The sequence below is a fragment of the Rhipicephalus microplus genome, unplaced genomic scaffold (assembly GCF_043290135.1).
Source record: "Rhipicephalus microplus isolate Deutch F79 unplaced genomic scaffold, USDA_Rmic scaffold_43, whole genome shotgun sequence".
NCBI lineage: Eukaryota > Metazoa > Arthropoda > Arachnida > Ixodida > Ixodidae > Rhipicephalus > Rhipicephalus microplus.
The window spans coordinates 1376839-1399144 of record NW_027464616.1 but is presented as its reverse complement, the minus strand read 5'-3'; the positions used below and the strand labels follow the sequence as shown (position 1 = coordinate 1399144).

General features: G+C 42.5%; 1 non-coding gene across 1 annotated transcript; it reads right to left on the bottom strand.

Moving 5' to 3' along the window:
• Window positions 1-21906: 21906 nt before the first annotated feature.
• TRNAK-CUU (transfer RNA lysine (anticodon CUU)) lies at window positions 21907-21979 on the bottom strand. The gene has a single exon. It is a non-coding gene; the product is annotated as a tRNA-Lys (tRNA).
• Window positions 21980-22306: the final 327 nt, after the last annotated feature.

The following is a 22306-nucleotide window of genomic DNA, read 5'->3' as shown; positions in this document are numbered from 1 at the left end:
TTAACACAATATTAATGAGATATAACAGACAGTAATGCCAAGGAATGTAGAGGGGAAGTTATTAGAACCAATGGAATGTAAATAAGAAGAAAGAAAAGTTGATGAAAAAATAACCAGCCGTGAGCAGGAATCGAACCTACGACCTTCGAATAACGCGTTCGATGCTCTAACCACTGAGCTACCACAGCGGCCTTCCCTCCATCCACTTTTTTGGGTTTATATGAGAATTTAGAAGTAGGAGAGACAGTCAGCGCCATCTATAAGCCAAACAACGAGTGTGAAAACACTCTTATGCGCATGTTTGGCGTCACGTAGCACGTGAACTTATTATGAGCGGGCAGCTGATTAATTGTCCCTCCTTATACAACCTAAACACACCAAGTCTGCCAGTACGAGACCCTCGTTCAATGAAATAAGGGAAAAAAGTGTATACCTAAGGGCTCGTTTTTCCGTGTTTCAACACAATATTAATGAGATATAACAGACAGTAATGCCAAGGAATGTACAGGGGAAGTTATTAGAACCAATGGAATGTAAATAAGAAGAAAGAAAAGTGGATGAAAAAATAACCAGCCGTGAGCAGGAATCGAACCTACGACCTTCGAATAACGCGTTCAATGCTCCAACCACTGAGCTACCACAGCGGCCTTACCTCCATCCACTTTTTTGGGTTTATATGAGAAATTAGAAGTAGGAGTGACAGTCAGCGCCATCTATAGGCCAAACAACGAGTGTCAAAACACTCTTATGCGCATGTTTGGCGTCACGTAGCACGTGAACCTATTATGAGCGGGCAGCTGATTAATTGTCCCTCTTTATACAACCTAAACACACCAAATCTGCCAGTACGAGACCCTCGTTCAATGAAATAAGGGAAAGAAGTGTATACCTAAGGGCTCGTTTTTCCGTGTTTTAACACAATATTAATGAGAAATATTAGACAGTAATGCCAAGGAATGTACAGGGGCAGTTATTAGAACCAATGGAATGTAAATAAGGAGAAAGAAAAGTGGATGAAAAAATAACCAGCCGTGAGCAGGAATCGAACCTACGACCTTCGAATAACGCGTTCGATGCTCTAACCACTGAGCTACCACAGCGGCCTTCCCTCCATCCACTTTTTTGGGTTTATATGAGAAATTAGAAGTAGGAGTGACAGTCAGCGCCATCTATAAGCCAAACAACGAGTGTGAAAACACTCTTATGCGCATGTTTGGCGTCACGTAGCACGTGAACTTATTATGAGCGGGCAGCTGATTAATTGTCCCTCTTAATACAACCTAAACACACCCAGTCTGCCAGTACGAGACCCTCGTTCAATGAAATAAGGGAAAGAAGTGTATACCTAAGGGCTCGTTTTTCGTGTTTTAACACAATATTAATGAGAAATAACAGACAGTAATGCCAAGGAATGTACAGGGGAAGTTATTAGAACCAATGGAATGTAAATTAGAAGAAAGAAAAGTGGATGAAAAAATAACCAGCCGTGAGCAGGAATCGAACCTACGACCTTCGAATAACGCGTTCGATGCTCTAACCACTGAGCTACCACAGCGGCCTTCCCTCCATCCACTTTTTTGGGTTTATATGAGAATTTAGAAGTAGGAGTGACAGTCAGCGCCATCTATAAGCCAAACAACGAGTGTGAAAACACTCTTATGCGCATGTTTGGCGTCACGTAGCACGTGAACTTATTATGAGCGGGCAGCTGATTAATTGTCCCTCTTTATACAACCTAAACACACCAAGTCTGCCAGTACGAGACCCTCATTCAATGAAATAAGGGAAAGAAGTGTATACCTAAGGGCTCGTTTTTCCGTGTTTTAACACAATAATAATGAGATATAACACACAGTAATGCCAAGGAATGTACAGGGGAAGTTATTAGAACCAATGGATTGTAAATATAAATAAGAAGAAAGAAAAGTGGATGAAAAAATAACCAGCCTTGAGCAGGAATCGAACCTACGACCTTCGAATAACGCGTTGGATGCTCTAACCACTGAGCTACCACAGCGGCCTTCCCTCCATCCACTTTTTTGGGTTTATATGAGAATTTAGAAGTAGGAGTGACAGTCAGCGCCATCTATAAGCCAAACAACGAGTGTGAAAACACTCTTATGCGCATGTTTGGCGTCACGTAGCACGTGAACTTATTATGAGCGGGCAGCTGATTAATTGTCCATCTTTATACAACCTAAACACACCAAGTCTGCCAGTACGAGACCCTCGTTCAATGAAATAAGGGAAAGAAGTGTATACCTAAGGGCTCGTTTTTCCGTGTTTTAACACAATAATAATGAGATATAACACACAGTAATGCCAAGGAATGTACAGGGGAAGTTATTAGAACCAATGGAATGTAAATATAAATAAGAAGAAAGAAAAGTGGATGAAAAAATAACCAGCCGTGAGCAGGAATCGAACCTACGACCTTCGAATAACGCGTTCGATGCTCTAACCACTGAGCTACCACAGCGGCCTTCCCTCCATCCACTTTTTGGGTTTATATGAGAATTTAGAAGTAGGAGTGACAGTCAGCGCCATCTATAAGCCAAACAACGAGTGTGAAAACACTCTTATGCGCATGTTTGGCGTCACGTAGCACGTGAACTTATTATGAGCGGGCAGCTGATTAATTGTCCATCTTTATACAACCTAAACACACCAAGTCTGCCAGTACGAGACCCTCGTTCAATGAAATAAGGGAAAGAAGTGTATACCTAAGGGCTCGTTTTTCCGTGTTTTAACACAATATTATTGAGATATAACAGACAGTAATGCCAAGGAATGTACAGGGGAAGTTATTAGAACCAATGGGATGTAAATAAGAAGAAAGAAAAGTGGATGAAAAAATAACCAGCTGTGAGCAGGAATCGAACCTACGACCTTCGAATAACGCGTTCGATGCTCTAACCACTGAGCTACCACAGCGGCCTTCCCTCCATCCACTTTTTTGGGTTTATATGAGAATTTAGAAGTAGGAGTGACAGTCAGCGCCATCTATAAGCCAAACAACGAGTGTGAAAACACTCTTATGCGCATGTTTGGCGTCACGTAGCACATGAACTTATTATGAGCGGGCAGCTGATTAATTGTCCCTCTTTATACAACCTAAACACACCAAGTCTGCCAGTACGAGACCCTCATTCAATGAAATAAGGGAAAGAAGTGTATACCTAAGGGCTCGTTTTTCCGTGTTTTAACACAATAATAATGAGATATAACACACAGTAATGCCAAGGAATGTACAGGGGAAGTTATTAGAACCAATGGATTGTAAATATAAATAAGAAGAAAGAAAAGTGGATGAAAAAATAACCAGCCTTGAGCAGGAATCGAACCTACGACCTTCGAATAACGCGTTGGATGCTCTAACCACTGAGCTACCACAGCGGCCTTCCCTCCATCCACTTTTTTGGGTTTATATGAGAATTTAGAAGTAGGAGTGACAGTCAGCGCCATCTATAAGCCAAACAACGAGTGTGAAAACACTCTTATGCGCATGTTTGGCGTCACGTAGCACGTGAACTTATTATGAGCGGGCAGCTGATTAATTGTCCATCTTTATACAACCTAAACACACCAAGTCTGCCAGTACGAGACCCTCGTTCAATGAAATAAGGGAAAGAAGTGTATACCTAAGGGCTCGTTTTTCCGTGTTTTAACACAATAATAATGAGATATAACACACAGTAATGCCAAGGAATGTACAGGGGAAGTTATTAGAACCAATGGAATGTAAATATAAATAAGAAGAAAGAAAAGTGGATGAAAAAATAACCAGCCGTGAGCAGGAATCGAACCTACGACCTTCGAATAACGCGGTCGATGCTCTAACCACTGAGCTACCACATCAGCCTTCCCTCCATCCACTTTTTTGGGTTTATATGAGAATTTAGAAGTAGGAGTGACAGTCAGCGCCATCTATAAGCCAAACAACGAGTGTGAAAACACTCTTATGCGCATGTTTGGCGTCACGTAGCACGTGAACTTATTATGAGCGGGCAGCTGATTAATTGTCCCTCCTTATACAACCTAAACACACCAAGCCTGCCAGTACGAGACCCTCGTTCAATGAAATAAGGGAAAGAAGTGTATACCTAAGGGCTCGTTTTTTCGTGTTTTAACACAATATTATTGAGATATAACAGACAGTAATGCCAAGGAATGTACAGGGGAAGTTATTAGAACCAATGGGATGTAAATAAGAAGAAAGAAAAGTGGATGAAAAAATAACCAGCTGTGAGCAGGAATCGAACCTACGACCTTCGAATAACGCGTTCGATGCTCTAACCACTGAGCTACCACAGCGGCCTTCCCTCCATCCACTTTTTTGGGTTTATATGAGAATTTAGAAGTAGGAGTGACAGTCAGCGCCATCTATAAGCCAAACAACGAGTGTGAAAACACTCTTATGCGCATGTTTGGCGTCACGTAGCACATGAACTTATTATGAGCGGGCAGCTGATTAATTGTCCCTCTTTATACAACCTAAACACACCAAGTCTGCCAGTACGAGACCCTCGTTCAATGAAATAAGGGAAAAAAGTGTATACCTAAGGGCTCGTTTTTCCGTGTTTCAACACAATATTAATGAGATATAACAGACAGTAATGCCAAGGAATGTACAGGGGAAGTTATTATAACCAATGGAATGTAAATAAGAAGAAAGAAAAGTGGATGAAAAAATAACCAGCCGTGAGCAGGAATCGAACCTACGACCTTCGAATAACGCGTTCAATGCTCTAACCACTGAGCTACCACAGCGGCCTTACCTCCATCCACTTTTTTGGGCTTATATGAGAAATTAGAAGTAGGAGTGACAGTCAGCGCCATCTATAGGCCAAACAACGAGTGTGAAAACACTCTTATGCGCATGTTTGGCGTCACATAGCACGTGAACTTATTATGAGCGGGCAGCTGATTAATTGTCCCTCTTTATACAACCTAAACACACCAAGTCTGCCAGTACGAGACCCTCGTTCAATGAAATAAGGGAAAAAAGTGTATACCTAAGGGCTCGTTTTTCCGTGTTTCAACACAATATTAATGAGATATAACAGACAGTAATGCCAAGGAATGTACAGGGGAAGTTATTATAACCAATGGAATGTAAATAAGAAGAAAGAAAAGTGGATGAAAAAATAACCAGCCGTGAGCAGGAATCGAACCTACGACCTTCGAATAACGCGTTCAATGCTCTAACCACTGAGCTACCACAGCGGCCTTACCTCCATCCACTTTTTTGGGTTTATATGAGAAATTAGAAGTAGGAGTGACAGTCAGCGCCATCTATAGGCCAAACAACGAGTGTGAAAACACTCTTATGCGCATGTTTGGCGTCACATAGCACGTGAACTTATTATGAGCGGGCAGCTGATTAATTGTCCCTCTTTATACAACCTAAACACACCAAGTCTGCCAGTACGAGACCCTCGTTCAATGAAATAAGGGAAAGAAGTGTATACCTAAGGGCTCGTTTTTCCGTGTTTTAACACAATATTAATGAGATATAACAGACAGTAATGCCAAGAAATGTACAGGGGAAGTTATTAGAACCAATGGAATGTAAACTAGAAGAAAGAAAAGTGGATGAAAAAATAACCAGCCGTGAGCAGCAATCGAACCTACGACCTTCGAATAACGCGTTCGATGCTCTAACCACTGAACTACCACAACGGCCTTCCCTCCATTCACTTTTTTGGGTTTATATGAGAAATTAGAAGTAGGAGTGACAGTCAGCGCCATCTATAAGCCAAACAACGAGTGTGAAAACACTCTTATGCGCATGTTTGGCGTCACGTAGCACGTGAACTTATTATGAGCGGGCAGCTGATTAATTGTCCCTCTTTATACAACCTAAACACACCAAGTCTGCCAGTACGAGACCCTCGTTCAATGAAATAAGGGAAAGAAGTGTATACCTAAGGGCTCGTTTTTCCGTGTTTTAACACAATAATAATGAGATATAACACACAGTAATGCCAAGGAATGTACAGGGGAAGTTATTAGAACCAATGGAATGTAAATATAAATAAGAAGAAAGAAAAGTGGATGAAAAAATAACCAGCCGTGAGCAGGAATCGAACCTACGACCTTCGAATAACGCGTTCGATGCTCTAACCACTGAGCTACCACATCAGCCTTCCCTCCATCCACTTTTTTGGGTTTATATGAGAATTTAGAAGTAGGAGTGACAGTCAGCGCCATCTATAAGCCAAACAACGAGTGTGAAAACACTCTTATGCGCATGTTTGGCGTCACGTAGCACGTGAACTTATTATGAGCGGGCAGCTGATTAATTGTCCCTCCTTATACAACCTAAACACACCAAGCCTGCCAGTACGAGACCCTCGTTCAATGAAATAAGGGAAAGAAGTGTATACCTAAGGGCTCGTTTTTCCGTGTTTTAACACAATATTATTGAGATATAACAGACAGTAATGCCAAGGAATGTACAGGGGAAGTTATTAGAACCAATGGGATGTAAATAAGAAGAAAGAAAAGTGGATGAAAAAATAACCAGCCGTGAGCAGGAATCGAACCTACGACCTTCGAATAACGCGTTCGATGCTCTAACCACTGAGCTACCACAGCGGCCTTCCCTCCATCCACTTTTTTGGGTTTATATGAGAAATTAGAAGTAGGAGTGACAGTCAGCGCCATCTATAAGCCAAACAACGAGTGTGAAAACACTCTTATGCGCATGTTTGGCGTCACGTAGCACGTGAACTTATTATGAGCGGGCAGCTGATTAATTTTCCCTCTTTATACAACCTAAACACACCAAGTCTGCCAGTACGAGACCCTCGTTCAATGAAATAAGGGAAAAAAGTGTATACCTAAGGGCTCGTTTTTCCGTGTTTTAACACAATATTAATGAGATATAACAGACAGTAATGCCAAGGAATGTACAGGGGAAGTTATTAGAACCAATGGAATGTAAATAAGAAGAAAGAAAAGTGGATGAAAAAATAACCAGCCGTGAGCAGGAATCGAACCTACGACCTTCGAATAACGCGTTCGATGCTCTAACCACTGAGCTACCACAGCGGCCTTCCCTCCATCCACTTTTTTGGGTTTATATGAGAATTTAGAAGTAGGAGTGACAGTCAGCGCCATCGATAAGCCAAACAACGAGTGTCAAAACACTCTTATGCGCATGTTTGGCGTCACGTAGCACGTGAACCTATTATGAGCGGGCAGCTGATTAATTGCCCCTCTTTATACAACCTAAACACACCAAATCTTCCAGTACGAGACCCTCGTTCAATGAAATAAGGGAAAGAAGTGTATACCTAAGGGCTCGTTTTTCCGTGTTTTAACACAATATTAATGAGATATAACAGACAGTAATGCCAAGAAATGTACAGGGGAAGTTATTAGAATTAGAACCAACGGAATGTAAATAAGGAGAAAGAAAAGTGGATGAAAAAATAAGCAGTCGTGAGCAGGAATCGAACCTACGACCTTCGAATAACGCGTTCGATGCTCTAACCACTGAGCTACCACAGCGGCCTTCCCTCCATCCACTTTTTTGGGTTTATATGAGAATTTAGAAGTAGGAGTGACAGTCAGCGCCATCTATAAGCCAAACAACGAGTGTGAAAACACTCTTATGCGCATGTTTGGCGTCACGTAGCACGTGAACTTATTAAGAGCGGGCAGCTGATTAATTGTCCCTCTTTATACAACCTAAAAACACCAAGTCTGCCAGTACGAGACCCTCGTTCAATGAAATAAGGGAAAGAAGTGTATACCTAAGGGCTCGTTTTTCCGTGTTTTAACACAATAATAATGAGATATAACACACAGTAATGCCAAGGAATGTACAGGGGAAGTTATTAGAACCAATGGAATGTAAATATAAATAAGAAGAAAGAAAAGTGGATGAAAAAATAACCAGCCGTGAGCAGGAATCGAACCTACGACCTTCGAATAACGCGTTCGATGCTCTAACCACTGAGCTACCACAGCGGCCTTCCCTCCATCCACTTTTTGGGTTTATATGAGAATTTAGAAGCAGGAGTGACAGTCAGCGCCATCTATAAGCCAAACAACGAGTGTGAAAACACTCGTATGCGCATGTTTGGCGTCACGTAGCACGTGAACTTATTATGAGCGGGCAGCTGATTAATTGTCCATCTTTATACAACCTAAACACACCAAGTCTGCCAGTACGAGACCCTCGTTCAATGAAATAAGGGAAAGAAGTGTATACCTAAGGGCTCGTTTTTCCGTGTTTTAACACAATATTAATGAGATATAACAGACAGTAATGCCAAGGAATGTACAGGGAAAGTTATTAGAACCAATGGAATGTAAATAAGAAGAAAGAAAAGTGGATGAAAAAATAACCAGCCGTGAGCAGGAATCGAACCTACGACCTTCGAATAACGCGGTCGATGCTCTAACCACTGAGCTACCACAGCAGCCTTCCCTCCATCCACTTTTTTGGGTTTATATGAGAATTTAGAAGTAGGAGTGACAGTCAGCGCCATCTATAAGCCAAACAACGAGTGTGAAAACACACTTATGCGCATGTTTGGCGTCACGTAGCACGTGAACTTATTATGAGCGGGCAGCTGATTAATTGTCCCTCCTTATACAACCTAAACACACCAAGCCTGCCAGTACGAGACCCTCGTTCAATGAAATAAGGGAAAGAAGTGTATACCTAAGGGCTCGTTTTTCCGTGTTTTAACACAATATTATTGAGATATAACAGACAGTAATGCCAAGGAATGTACAGGGGAAGTTATTAGAACCAATGGGATGTAAATAAGAAGAAAGAAAAGTGGATGAAAAAATAACCAGCCGTGAGCAGGAATCGAACCTACGACCTTCGAATAACGCGTTCGATGCTCTAACTACTGAGCTACCACAGCGGCCTTCCCTCCATCCACTTTTTTGGGTTTATATGAGAATTTAGAAGTAGGAGTGACAGTCAGCGCCATCTATAAGCCAAACAACGAGTGTGAAAACACTCTTATGCGCATGTTTGGCGTCACGTAGCACATGAACTTATTATGAGCGGGCAGCTGAATAATTGTCCCTCTTTATACAACCCAAACACACCAAGTCTGCCAGTACGAGACCCTCGTTCAATGAAATAAGGGAAAGAAGTGTATACCTAAGGGCTCGTTTTTCCGTGTTTTAACACAATATTAATGAGATATAACAGACAGTAATGCCAAGGAATGTACAGGGGAAGTTATTAGAACCAATGGAATGTAAATAGGAAGAAAGAAAAGTGGATGAAAAAATAACCAGCCGTGAGCAGGAATCGAACCTGCGACCTTCGAATAACGCGTTCGATGCTCTAACCACTGAGCTACCACAGCGGCCTTCCCTCCATCCACTTTTTTGGGTTTATATGAGAAATTAGAAGTAGGAGTGACAGTCAGCGCCATCTATAAGCCAAACAACGAGTGTGAAAACACTCTTATGCGCATATTTGGCGTCACATAGCACGTGAACTTATTATGAGCGGGCAGCTGATTAATTGTCCCTCTTTATACAACCTAAACACACCAAGTCTGCCAGTACGAGACCCTCGTTCAATGAAATAAGGGAAAGAAGTGCATACCTAAGGGCTCGTTTTTCCGTGTTTTAACACAATAATAATGAGATATAACAGACAGTAATACCAAGGAATGTAGAGGGGAAGTTATTAGAACCAATGGAATGTAAATAAGAAGAAAGAAAAGTGGATGAAAAAATAACCAGCCGTGAGCAGGAATCGAACCTACGACCTTCAAATAACGCGTTCGATGCTCTAACCACTGAGCTACCACAGCGGCCTTCCCTCCATCCACTTTTTTGGGTTTATATGAGAAATTAGAAGTAGGAGTGACAGTCAGCGCCATCTATAAGCCAAACAACGAGTGTGAAAACACTCTTATGCGCATGTTTGGCGTCACGTAGCACGTGAACTTATTATGAGCGGGCAGCTGATTAATTGTCCCTCTTTATACAACCTAAACACACCAAGTCTGCCAGTACGAGACCCTCGTTCAATGAAATAAGGGAAAAAAGTGTATACCTAAGGGCTCGTTTTTCCGTGTTTTAACACAATATTAATGAGATATAACAGACAGTAATGCCAAGGAATGTACAGGGGAAGTTATTAGAACCAATGGAATGTAAATAAGAAGAAAGAAAAGTGGATGAAAAAATAACCAGCCGTGAGCAGGAATCGAACCTACGACCTTCGAATAACGCGTTCGATGCTCTAACCACTGAGCTACCACAGCGGCCTTCCCTCCATCCACTTTTTTGGGTTTATATGAGAATTTAGAAGTAGGAGTGACAGTCAGCGCCATCGATAAGCCAAACAACGAGTGTCAAAACACTCTTATGCGCATGTTTGGCGTCACGTAGCACGTGAACCTATTATGAGCGGGCAGCTGATTAATTGCCCCTCTTTATACAACCTAAACACACCAAATCTTCCAGTACGAGACCCTCGTTCAATGAAATAAGGGAAAGAAGTGTATACCTAAGGGCTCGTTTTTCCGTGTTTTAACACAATATTAATGAGATATAACAGACAGTAATGCCAAGAAATGTACAGGGGAAGTTATTAGAACCAACGGAATGTAAATAAGGAGAAAGAAAAGTGGATGAAAAAATAAGCAGTCGTGAGCAGGAATCGAACCTACGACCTTCGAATAACGCGTTCGATGCTCTAACCACTGAGCTACCACAGCGGCCTTCCCTCCATCCACTTTTTTGGGTTTATATGAGAATTTAGAAGTAGGAGTGACAGTCAGCGCCATCTATAAGCCAAACAACGAGTGTGAAAACACTCTTATGCGCATGTTTGGCGTCACGTAGCACGTGAACTTATTAAGAGCGGGCAGCTGATTAATTGTCCCTCTTTATACAACCTAAAAACACCAAGTCTGCCAGTACGAGACCCTCGTTCAATGAAATAAGGGAAAGAAGTGTATACCTAAGGGCTCGTTTTTCCGTGTTTTAACACAATAATAATGAGATATAACACACAGTAATGCCAAGGAATGTACAGGGGAAGTTATTAGAACCAATGGAATGTAAATATAAATAAGAAGAAAGAAAAGTGGATGAAAAAATAACCAGCCGTGAGCAGGAATCGAACCTACGACCTTCGAATAACGCGTTCGATGCTCTAACCACTGAGCTACCACAGCGGCCTTCCCTCCATCCACTTTTTGGGTTTATATGAGAATTTAGAAGTAGGAGTGACAGTCAGCGCCATCTATAAGCCAAGCAACGAGTGTGAAAACACTCGTATGCGCATGTTTGGCGTCACGTAGCACGTGAACTTATTATGAGCGGGCAGCTGATTAATTGTCCATCTTTATACAACCTAAACACACCAAGTCTGCCAGTACGAGACCCTCGTTCAATGAAATAAGGGAAAGAAGTGTATACCTAAGGGCTCGTTTTTCCGTGTTTTAACACAATATTAATGAGATATAACAGACAGTAATGCCAAGGAATGTACAGGGAAAGTTATTAGAACCAATGAAATGTAAATAAGAAGAAAGAAAAGTGGATGAAAAAATAACCAGCCGTGAGCAGGAATCGAACCTACGACCTTCGAATAACGCGGTCGATGCTCTAACCACTGAGCTACCACAGCAGCCTTCCCTCCATCCACTTTTTTGGGTTTATATGAGAATTTAGAAGTAGGAGTGACAGTCAGCGCCATCTATAAGCCAAACAACGAGTGTGAAAACACACTTATGCGCATGTTTGGCGTCACGTAGCACGTGAACTTATTATGAGCGGGCAGCTGATTAATTGTCCCTCCTTATACAACCTAAACACACCAAGCCTGCCAGTACGAGACCCTCGTTCAATGAAATAAGGGAAAGAAGTGTATACCTAAGGGCTCGTTTTTCCGTGTTTTAACACAATATTATTGAGATATAACAGACAGTAATGCCAAGGAATGTACAGGGGAAGTTATTAGAACCAATGGGATGTAAATAAGAAGAAAGAAAAGTGGATGAAAAAATAACCAGCCGTGAGCAGGAATCGAACCTACGACCTTCAAATAACGCGTTCGATGCTCTAACCACTGAGCTACCACAGCGGCCTTCCCTCCATTCACTTTTTTGGGTTTATATGAGAATTTAGAAGTAGGAGTGACAGTCAGCGCCATCTATAAGCCAAACAACGAGTGTGAAAACACTCTTATGCGCATGTTTGGCGTCACGTAGCACGTGAACTTATTATGAGCGGGCAGCTGATTAATTGTCCCTCTTTATACAACCCAAACACACCAAGTCTGCCAGTACGAGACCCTCGTTCAATGAAATAAGGGAAAGAAGTGTATACCTAAGGCCTCGTTTTTCCGTGTTTTAACACAATATTATTTAGATATAACAGACAGTAATACCAAGGAATGTAGAGGGGAAGTTATTAGAACCAATGGAATGTAAATAAGAAGAAAGAAAAGTGGATGAAAAAATAACCAGCCGTGAGCAGGAATCGAACCTACGACCTTCAAATAACGCGTTCGATGCTCTAACCACTGAGCTACCACAGCGGCCTTCCCTCCATCCACTTTTTTGGGTTTATATGAGAATTTAGAAGTAGGAGTGACAGTCAGCGCCATTTATAAGCCAAACAACGAGTGTGAAAACACTCTTATGCGCATGTTTGGCGTCACGTAGCACGTGAACTTATTAAGAGCGGGCAGCTGATTAATTGTCCCTCTTTATACAACCTAAACACACCAAGTCTGCCAGTACGAGACCCTCGTTCAATGAAATAAGGGAAAGAAGTGTATACCTAAGGGCTCGTTTTTCCGTGTTTTAACACAATAATAATGAGATATAACACACAGTAATGCCAAGGAATGTACAGGGGAAGTTATTAGAACCAATGGAATGTAAATATAAATAAGAAGAAAGAAAAGTGGATGAAAAAATAACCAGCCGTGAGCAGGAATCGAACCTACGACCTTCGAATAACGCGTTCGATGCTCTAACCACTGAGCTACCACAGCGGCCTTCCCTCCATTCACTTTTTTGGGTTTATATGAGAAATTAGAAGTAGGAGTGACAGTCAGCGCCATCTATAAGCCAAACAACGAGTGTGAAAACACTCTTATGCGCATGTTTGGCGTCACGTAGCACGTGAACTTATTATGAGCGGGCAGCTGATTAATTGTCCCTCTTTATACAACCTAAACACACCAAGTCTGCCAGTACGAGACCCTCGTTCAATGAAATAAGGGAAAGAAGTGCATACCTAAGGGCTCGTTTTTCCGTGTTTTAACACAATAATAATGAGATATAACAGACAGTAATGCCAAGGAATGTACAGGGGAAGTTATTAGAACCAATGGAATGTAAATAAGGAGAAAGAAAAGTGGATGAAAAAATAACCAGCCGTGAGCAGGAATCGAACCTACGACCTTCGAATAACGCGTTCGATGCTCTAACCACTGAGCTACCACAGCGGCCTTCCCTCCATCCACTTTTTCGGGTTTATATGAGAATTTAGAAGTAGGAGTGACAGTCAGCGCCATCTATAAGCCAAACAACGAGTGTGAAAACACTCTTATGCGCATGTTTGGCGTCACGTAGCACGTGAACTTATTATGAGCGGGCAGCTGATTAATTGTCCCTCTTTATACAACCCAAACACACCAAGTCTGCCAGTACGAGACCCTCGTTCAATGAAATTAGGGAAAGAAGTGTATACCTAAGGGCTCGTTTTTCCGTGTTTTAACACAATATTAATGAGATATAACAGACAGTAATGCCAAGAAATGTACAGGGGAAGTTATTAGAACCAATGGAATGTAAATAAGAAGAAAGAAAGAGAGAGAGAGAAGATACAAGGAAAGGCAGGGAGGTTAACCAGACGCACATCCGGTTTGCTACCCTGCACTGGGGAAGGGATAAAGGGGAGAAAAGAGGTTGCAGAAAGATGAGAAGGTACACACAATCACGAGCACACTCGGGGAGCACACAAAGTTTACAGGCGGTCGCTCTGGTTTGTTGACTTAAGGTAAAGTAGCAGTGCTTTAGTTGCTTTCTGCGCAACTGAGGCAGATGCCCAAGGTCCTAGTATCTTCTGCACACAAAATGGTCCGGGGTCAAGTCGATTCAAAACCATCCGTAGCTGGCATCGCTGTGTGTCGTAGCAAGCGCAGCTGCACAGGACGTGTTCGATGGTCTCTTCATCTCCGCAGTAGTCGCATGTAGGAGTGTCTGCCATACCAATGCGAAAGGAGTACACCTTTGTGAATGCAACACCCAACCAAAGGCGGCATAACAGTGTCGCATCGGAGCGGGAAAGTTGTGATGGTAGCTTTAGCTTGAGCGAAGGATCCCGTTCATAAAGTTGACACCTTTGGAAGCTGGTAGACGACCAGAACGTGCGTGTGAGACCTCGAGCCAGCAGGTAAAGTTGCCTTGCTGCATCATTCCTTGATAGAGGAATCGAGACTACACGGGTTTCTTCATGGGCTGAGCGGGCTGCATCATCGGCTAATTGATTTCCGGTAATACCGATATGTCCAGGCAGCCATTGATATATAATATCATGCCCTCGTGCTAGAGCTTCATGATGGCATTGTCTTATTTCCTGTACCAGTTGGTCATGGCTCCTCCTACGCATGGCAGACTGCAAACTCTGAAGCGCTGCCTTCGAATCACAGAATATGACCCATTTTCCTGGACGTTCTTGAACGAGATATTGTAAAGCAGCCCTTATAGCAGCAAGCTCTGATGCTGTAGATGTAGTCATATGCGACAACTTAAACTTGATTGTCATTTCTGCAGCCGGAATTACAGCGGCACCTGATGAGCTGCTGGATGAGACGGACCCATCAGTGTATATCTGCGTTCGGTCTAAGTACAACTCATGTAATAATAGCAGTGTTGCTTGCTTCAATGCTACTCTGGAGTGACTGCTTTTCTTTTTGATTCCCGGAATTTCTAGACGTACTTGCGGCTGGTCGAGGCACCACAAAGGGCATGCCGTTCTCGCAGCTGGCGTATATCCTGATGGAATGCTGTTTAGGTGCTTGGCTATGACGTCTGAAAAAGTAGCACGTGGTCTTCTGGAAGGTAGAAGGGCCAAGTGGTGGTCGGGGACATGGCTAGCATGTCGAATGTGCGCTCTGAGGCAATCCACAACTATATATGTCCTGACCGGATGGTCTTTGGCAAGCATGATTGTGGCATAAGTAGAAGCGCATCGGGGCAGTCCTAGGCAGATACGCAGTGCCTGACCCTGCAAACTCTCCAATGAATGAGTATTCGATTTGCAAGTGTTAGTCAGTACCGGCAAGCTGTAGCGCAATAGACCCAGAAATAGGGCCCTGTACAGCTGTAGCATGGAAGCCACAGAAGTTCCCCATGCTTTACCGCACAAGAATTTCATGATATGCACAATAGATAGCAGTCTCTTCTTCAAGTACGCACAATGTGGGCTCCACGAAAGACTTCTGTCGATTATTATGCCCAGGAAACGATGCGTTCGTGCATATTTGACACTCTGCCCATTGATGTAAACAGGGTATGGCGTCATTGGTTTGCGTGTAAACGCCATCAACGCGCACTTCACAGTTGATATATTTAGGCCTTGTTTCTGAAGGTAGGCTGTTGTGAGGGTTGCTGCCCGCTGTATTCGTGCACGCACCTGAGGGCGAGTAACTGCAGCACTCCAGAGGCAAATATCATCGGCGTATATGGATAGGCACAACGACTTTGGCAGAACCTTCACCAGACCAATGAGGGCCACATTGAACAATGTGGGGCTTAAAACACCTCCCTGAGGTACTCCGCAGTAGGTGTAATGTTGGGCAGTTGTACCCTCATATGTTTGTACAAACAAACCCCTGCCAGTTATATAATCTTTTATCCATTGAAACATTCGTCCACCAATGCCCATTGCTGCGAGAGAAGTGAGGATGGCATCGTGAGCTACAAAAGAAAAGTGGATGAAAAAATAACCAGCCGTGAGCAGGAATCGAACCTGCGACCTTCGAATAACGCGTTCGATGCTCTAACCACTGAGCTACCACAGCGGCCTTCCCTCCATCCACTTTTTTGGGTTTATATGAGAAATTAGAAGTAGGAGTGACAGTCAGCGCCATCTATAAGCCAAACAACGAGTGTGAAAACACTCTTATGCGCATGTTTGGCGTCACGTAGCACGTGAACTTATTATGAGCGGGCAGCTGATTAATTGTCCCTCTTTATACAACCTAAACACACCAAGTCTGCCAGTACGAGACCCTCGTTCAATGAAATAAGGGAAAAAAGTGTATACCTAAGGGCTCGTTTTTCCGTGTTTTAACACAATATTAATGAGATATAACAGACAGTAATGCCAAGGAATGTACAGGGGAAGTTATTAGAACCAATGGAATGTAAATAAGAAGAAAGAAAAGTGGATGAAAAAATAACCAGCCGTGAGCAGGAATCGAACCTACGACCTTCGAATAACGCGTTCGATGCTCTAACCACTGAGCTACCACAGCGGCCTTCCCTCCATCCACTTTTTTGGGTTTATATGAGAATTTAGAAGTAGGAGTGACAGTCAGCGCCATCGATAAGCCAAACAACGAGTGTCAAAACACTCTTATGCGCATGTTTGGCGTCACGTAGCACGTGAACCTATTATGAGCGGGCAGCTGATTAATTGCCCCTCTTTATACAACCTAAACACACCAAATCTTCCAGTACGAGACCCTCGTTCAATGAAATAAGGGAAAGAAGTGTATACCTAAGGGCTCGTTTTTCCGTGTTTTAACACAATATTAATGAGATATAACAGACAGTAATGCCAAGAAATGTACAGGGGAAGTTATTAGAACCAACGGAATGTAAATAAGGAGAAAGAAAAGTGGATGAAAAAATAAGCAGTCGTGAGCAGGAATCGAACCTACGACCTTCGAATAACGCGTTCGATGCTCTAACCACTGAGCTACCACAGCGGCCTTCCCTCCATCCACTTTTTTGGGTTTATATGAGAATTTAGAAGTAGGAGTGACAGTCAGCGCCATCTATAAGCCAAACAACGAGTGTGAAAACACTCTTATGCGCATGTTTGGCGTCACGTAGCACGTGAACTTATTAAGAGCGGGCAGCTGATTAATTGTCCCTCTTTATACAACCTAAAAACACCAAGTCTGCCAGTACGAGACCCTCGTTCAATGAAATAAGGGAAAGAAGTGTATACCTAAGGGCTCGTTTTTCCGTGTTTTAACACAATAATAATGAGATATAACACACAGTAATGCCAAGGAATGTACAGGGGAAGTTATTAGAACCAATGGAATGTAAATATAAATAAGAAGAAAGAAAAGTGGATGAAAAAATAACCAGCCGTGAGCAGGAATCGAACCTACGACCTTCGAATAACGCGTTCGATGCTCTAACCACTGAGCTACCACAGCGGCCTTCCCTCCATCCACTTTTTGGGTTTATATGAGAATTTAGAAGCAGGAGTGACAGTCAGCGCCATCTATAAGCCAAACAACGAGTGTGAAAACACTCGTATGCGCATGTTTGGCGTCACGTAGCACGTGAACCTATTATGAGCGGGCAGCTGATTAATTGTCCATCTTTATACAACCTAAACACACCAAGTCTGCCAGTACGAGACCCTCGTTCAATGAAATAAGGGAAAGAAGTGTATACCTAAGGGCTCGTTTTTCCGTGTTTTAACACAATATTAATGAGATATAACAGACAGTAATGCCAAGGAATGTACAGGGAAAGTTATTAGAACCAATGGAATGTAAATAAGAAGAAAGAAAAGTGGATGAAAAAATAACCAGCCGTGAGCAGGAATCGAACCTACGACCTTCGAATAACGCGGTCGATGCTCTAACCACTGAGCTACCACAGCAGCCTTCCCTCCATCCACTTTTTTGGGTTTATATGAGAATTTAGAAGTAGGAGTGACAGTCAGCGCCATCTATAAGCCAAACAACGAGTGTGAAAACACACTTATGCGCATGTTTGGCGTCACGTAGCACGTGAACTTATTATGAGCGGGCAGCTGATTAATTGTCCCTCCTTATACAACCTAAACACACCAAGCCTGCCAGTACGAGACCCTCGTTCAATGAAATAAGGGAAAGAAGTGTATACCTAAGGGCTCGTTTTTCCGTGTTTTAACACAATATTATTGAGATATAACAGACAGTAATGCCAAGGAATGTACAGGGGAAGTTATTAGAACCAATGGGATGTAAATAAGAAGAAAGAAAAGTGGATGAAAAAATAACCAGCCGTGAGCAGGAATCGAACCTACGACCTTCGAATAACGCGTTCGATGCTCTAACTACTGAGCTACCACAGCGGCCTTCCCTCCATCCACTTTTTTGGGTTTATATGAGAATTTAGAAGTAGGAGTGACAGTCAGCGCCATCTATAAGCCAAACAACGAGTGTGAAAACACTCTTATGCGCATGTTTGGCGTCACGTAGCACATGAACTTATTATGAGCGGGTAGCTGAATAATTGTCCCTCTTTATACAACCCAAACACACCAAGACTGCCAGTACGAGACCCTCGTTCAATGAAATAAGGGAAAGAAGTGTATACCTAAGGGCTCGTTTTTCCGTGTTTTAACACAATATTAATGAGATATAACAGACAGTAATGCCAAGGTATGTACAGGGGAAGTTATTAGAACCAATGGAATGTAAATAGGAAGAAAGAAAAGTGGATGAAAAAATAACCAGCCGTGAGCAGGAATCGAACCTGCGACCTTCGAATAACGCGTTCGATGCTCTAACCACTGAGCTACCACAGCGGCCTTCCCTCCATCCACTTTTTTGGGTTTATATGAGAAATTAGAAGTAGGAGTGACAGTCAGCGCCATCTATAAGCCAAACAACGAGTGTGAAAACACTCTTATGCGCATATTTGGCGTCACATAGCACGTGAACTTATTATGAGCGGGCAGCTGATTAATTGTCCCTCTTTATACAACCTAAACACACCAAGTCTGCCAGTACGAGACCCTCGTTCAATGAAATAAGGGAAAGAAGTGCATACCTAAGGGCTCGTTTTTCCGTGTTTTAACACAATAATAATGAGATATAACAGACAGTAATACCAAGGAATGTAGAGGGGAAGTTATTAGAACCAATGGAATGTAAATAAGAAGAAAGAAAAGTGGATGAAAAAATAACCAGCCGTGAGCAGGAATCGAACCTACGACCTTCAAATAACGCGTTCGATGCTCTAACCACTGAGCTACCACAGCGGCCTTCCCTCCATCCACTTTTTTGGGTTTATATGAGAAATTAGAAGTAGGAGTGACAGTCAGCGCCATCTATAAGCCAAACAACGAGTGTGAAAACACTCTTATGCGCATGTTTGGCGTCACGTAGCACGTGAACTTATTATGAGCGGGCAGCTGATTAATTGTCCCTCTTTATACAACCTAAACACACCAAGTCTGCCAGTACGAGACCCTCGTTCAATGAAATAAGGGAAAAAAGTGTATACCTAAGGGCTCGTTTTTCCGTGTTTTAACACAATAATTATGAGATATAACAGACAGTAATGCCAAGGAATGTACAGGGGAAGTTATTAGAACCAATGGAATGTAAATAAGAAGAAAGAAAAGTGGATGAAAAAATAACCAGCCGTGAGCAGGAATCGAACCTACGACCTTCGAATAACGCGTTCGATGCTCTAACCACTGAGCTACCACAGCGGCCTTCCCTCCATCCACTTTTTTGGGTTTATATGAGAATTTAGAAGTAGGAGTGACAGTCAGCGCCATCGATAAGCCAAACAACGAGTGTCAAAACACTCTTATGCGCATGTTTGGCGTCACGTAGCACGTGAACCTATTATGAGCGGGCAGCTGATTAATTGCCCCTCTTTATACAACCTAAACACACCAAATCTTCCAGTACGAGACCCTCGTTCAATGAAATAAGGGAAAGAAGTGTATACCTAAGGGCTCGTTTTTCCGTGTTTTAACACAATAATAATGAGATATAACAGACAGTAATGCCAAGAAATGTACAGGGGAAGTTATTAGAACCAACGGAATGTAAATAAGGAGAAAGAAAAGTGGATGAAAAAATAAGCAGTCGTGAGCAGGAATCGAACCTACGACCTTCGAATAACGCGTTCGATGCTCTAACCACTGAGCTACCACAGCGGCCTTCCCTCCATCCACTTTTTTGGGTTTATATGAGAATTTAGAAGTAGGAGTGACAGTCAGCGCCATCTATAAGCCAAACAACGAGTGTGAAAACACTCTTATGCGCATGTTTGGCGTCACGTAGCACGTGAACTTATTAAGAGCGGGCAGCTGATTAATTGTCCCTCTTTATACAACCTAAAAACACCAAGTCTGCCAGTACGAGACCCTCGTTCAATGAAATAAGGGAAAGAAGTGTATACCTAAGGGCTCGTTTTTCCGTGTTTTAACACAATAATAATGAGATATAACACACAGTAATGCCAAGGAATGTACAGGGGAAGTTATTAGAACCAATGGAATGTAAATATAAATAAGAAGAAAGAAAAGTGGATGAAAAAATAACCAGCCGTGAGCAGGAATCGAACCTACGACCTTCGAATAACGCGTTCGATGCTCTAACCACTGAGCTACCACAGCGGCCTTCCCTCCATCCACTTTTTGGGTTTATATGAGAATTTAGAAGTAGGAGTGACAGTCAGCGCCATCTATAAGCCAAACAACGAGTGTGAAAACACTCGTATGCGCATGTTTGGCGTCACGTAGCACGTGAACTTATTATGAGCGGGCAGCTGATTAATTGTCCATCTTTATACAACCTAAACACACCAAGTCTGCCAGTACGAGACCCTCGTTCAATGAAATAAGGGAAAGAAGTGTATACCTAAGGGCTCGTTTTTCCGTGTTTTAACACAATATTAATGAGATATAACAGACAGTAATGCCAAGGAATGTACAGGGAAAGTTATTAGAACCAATGGAATGTAAATAAGAAGAAAGAAAAGTGGATGAAAAAATAACCAGCCGTGAGCAGGAATCGAACCTACGACCTTCGAATAACGCGGTCGATGCTCTAACCACTGAGCTACCACAGCAGCCTTCCCTCCATCCACTTTTTTGGGTTTATATGAGAATTTAGAAGTAGGAGTGACAGTCAGCGCCATCTATAAGCCAAACAACGAGTGTGAAAACACACTTATGCGCATGTTTGGCGTCACGTAGCACGTGAACTTATTATGAGCGGGCAGCTGATTAATTGTCCCTCCTTATACAACCTAAACACACCAAGCCTGCCAGTACGAGACCCTCGTTCAATGAAATAAGGGAAAGAAGTGTATACCTAAGGGCTCGTTTTTCCGTGTTTTAACACAATATTATTGAGATATAACAGACAGTAATGCCAAGGAATGTACAGGGGAAGTTATTAGAACCAATGGGATGTAAATAAGAAGAAAGAAAAGTGGATGAAAAAATAACCAGCCGTGAGCAGGAATCGAACCTACGACCTTCGAATAACGCGTTCGATGCTCTAACTACTGAGCTACCACAGCGGCCTTCCCTCCATCCACTTTTTTGGGTTTATATGAGAATTTAGAAGTAGGAGTGACAGTCAGCGCCATCTATAAGCCAACAACGAGTGTGAAAACACTCTTATGCGCATGTTTGGCGTCACGTAGCACATGAACTTATTATGAGCGGGCAGCTGAATAATTGTCCCTCTTTATACAACCCAAACACACCAAGTCTGCCAGTACGAGACCCTCGTTCAATGAAATAAGGGAAAGAAGTGTATACCTAAGGGCTCGTTTTTCCGTGTTTTAACACAATATTAATGAGATATAACAGACAGTAATGCCAAGGAATGTACAGGGGAAGTTATTAGAACCAATGGAATGTAAATAGGAAGAAAGAAAAGTGGATGAAAAAATAACCAGCCGTGAGCAGGAATCGAACCTGCGACCTTCGAATAAAGCGTTCGATGCTCTAACCACTGAGCTACCACAGCGGCCTTCCCTCCATCCACTTTTTTGGGTTTATATGAGAATTTAGAAGTAGGAGTGACAGTCAGCGCCATTTATAAGCCAAACAACGAGTGTGAAAACACTCTTATGCGCATGTTTGGCGTCACGTAGCACGTGAACTTATTAAGAGCGGGCAGCTGATTAATTGTCCCTCTTTATACAACCTAAACACACCAAGTCTGCCAGTACGAGACCCTCGTTCAATGAAATAAGGGAAAGAAGTGTATACCTAAGGGCTCGTTTTTCCGTGTTTTAACACAATAATAATGAGATATAACACACAGTAATGCCAAGGAATGTACAGGGGAAGT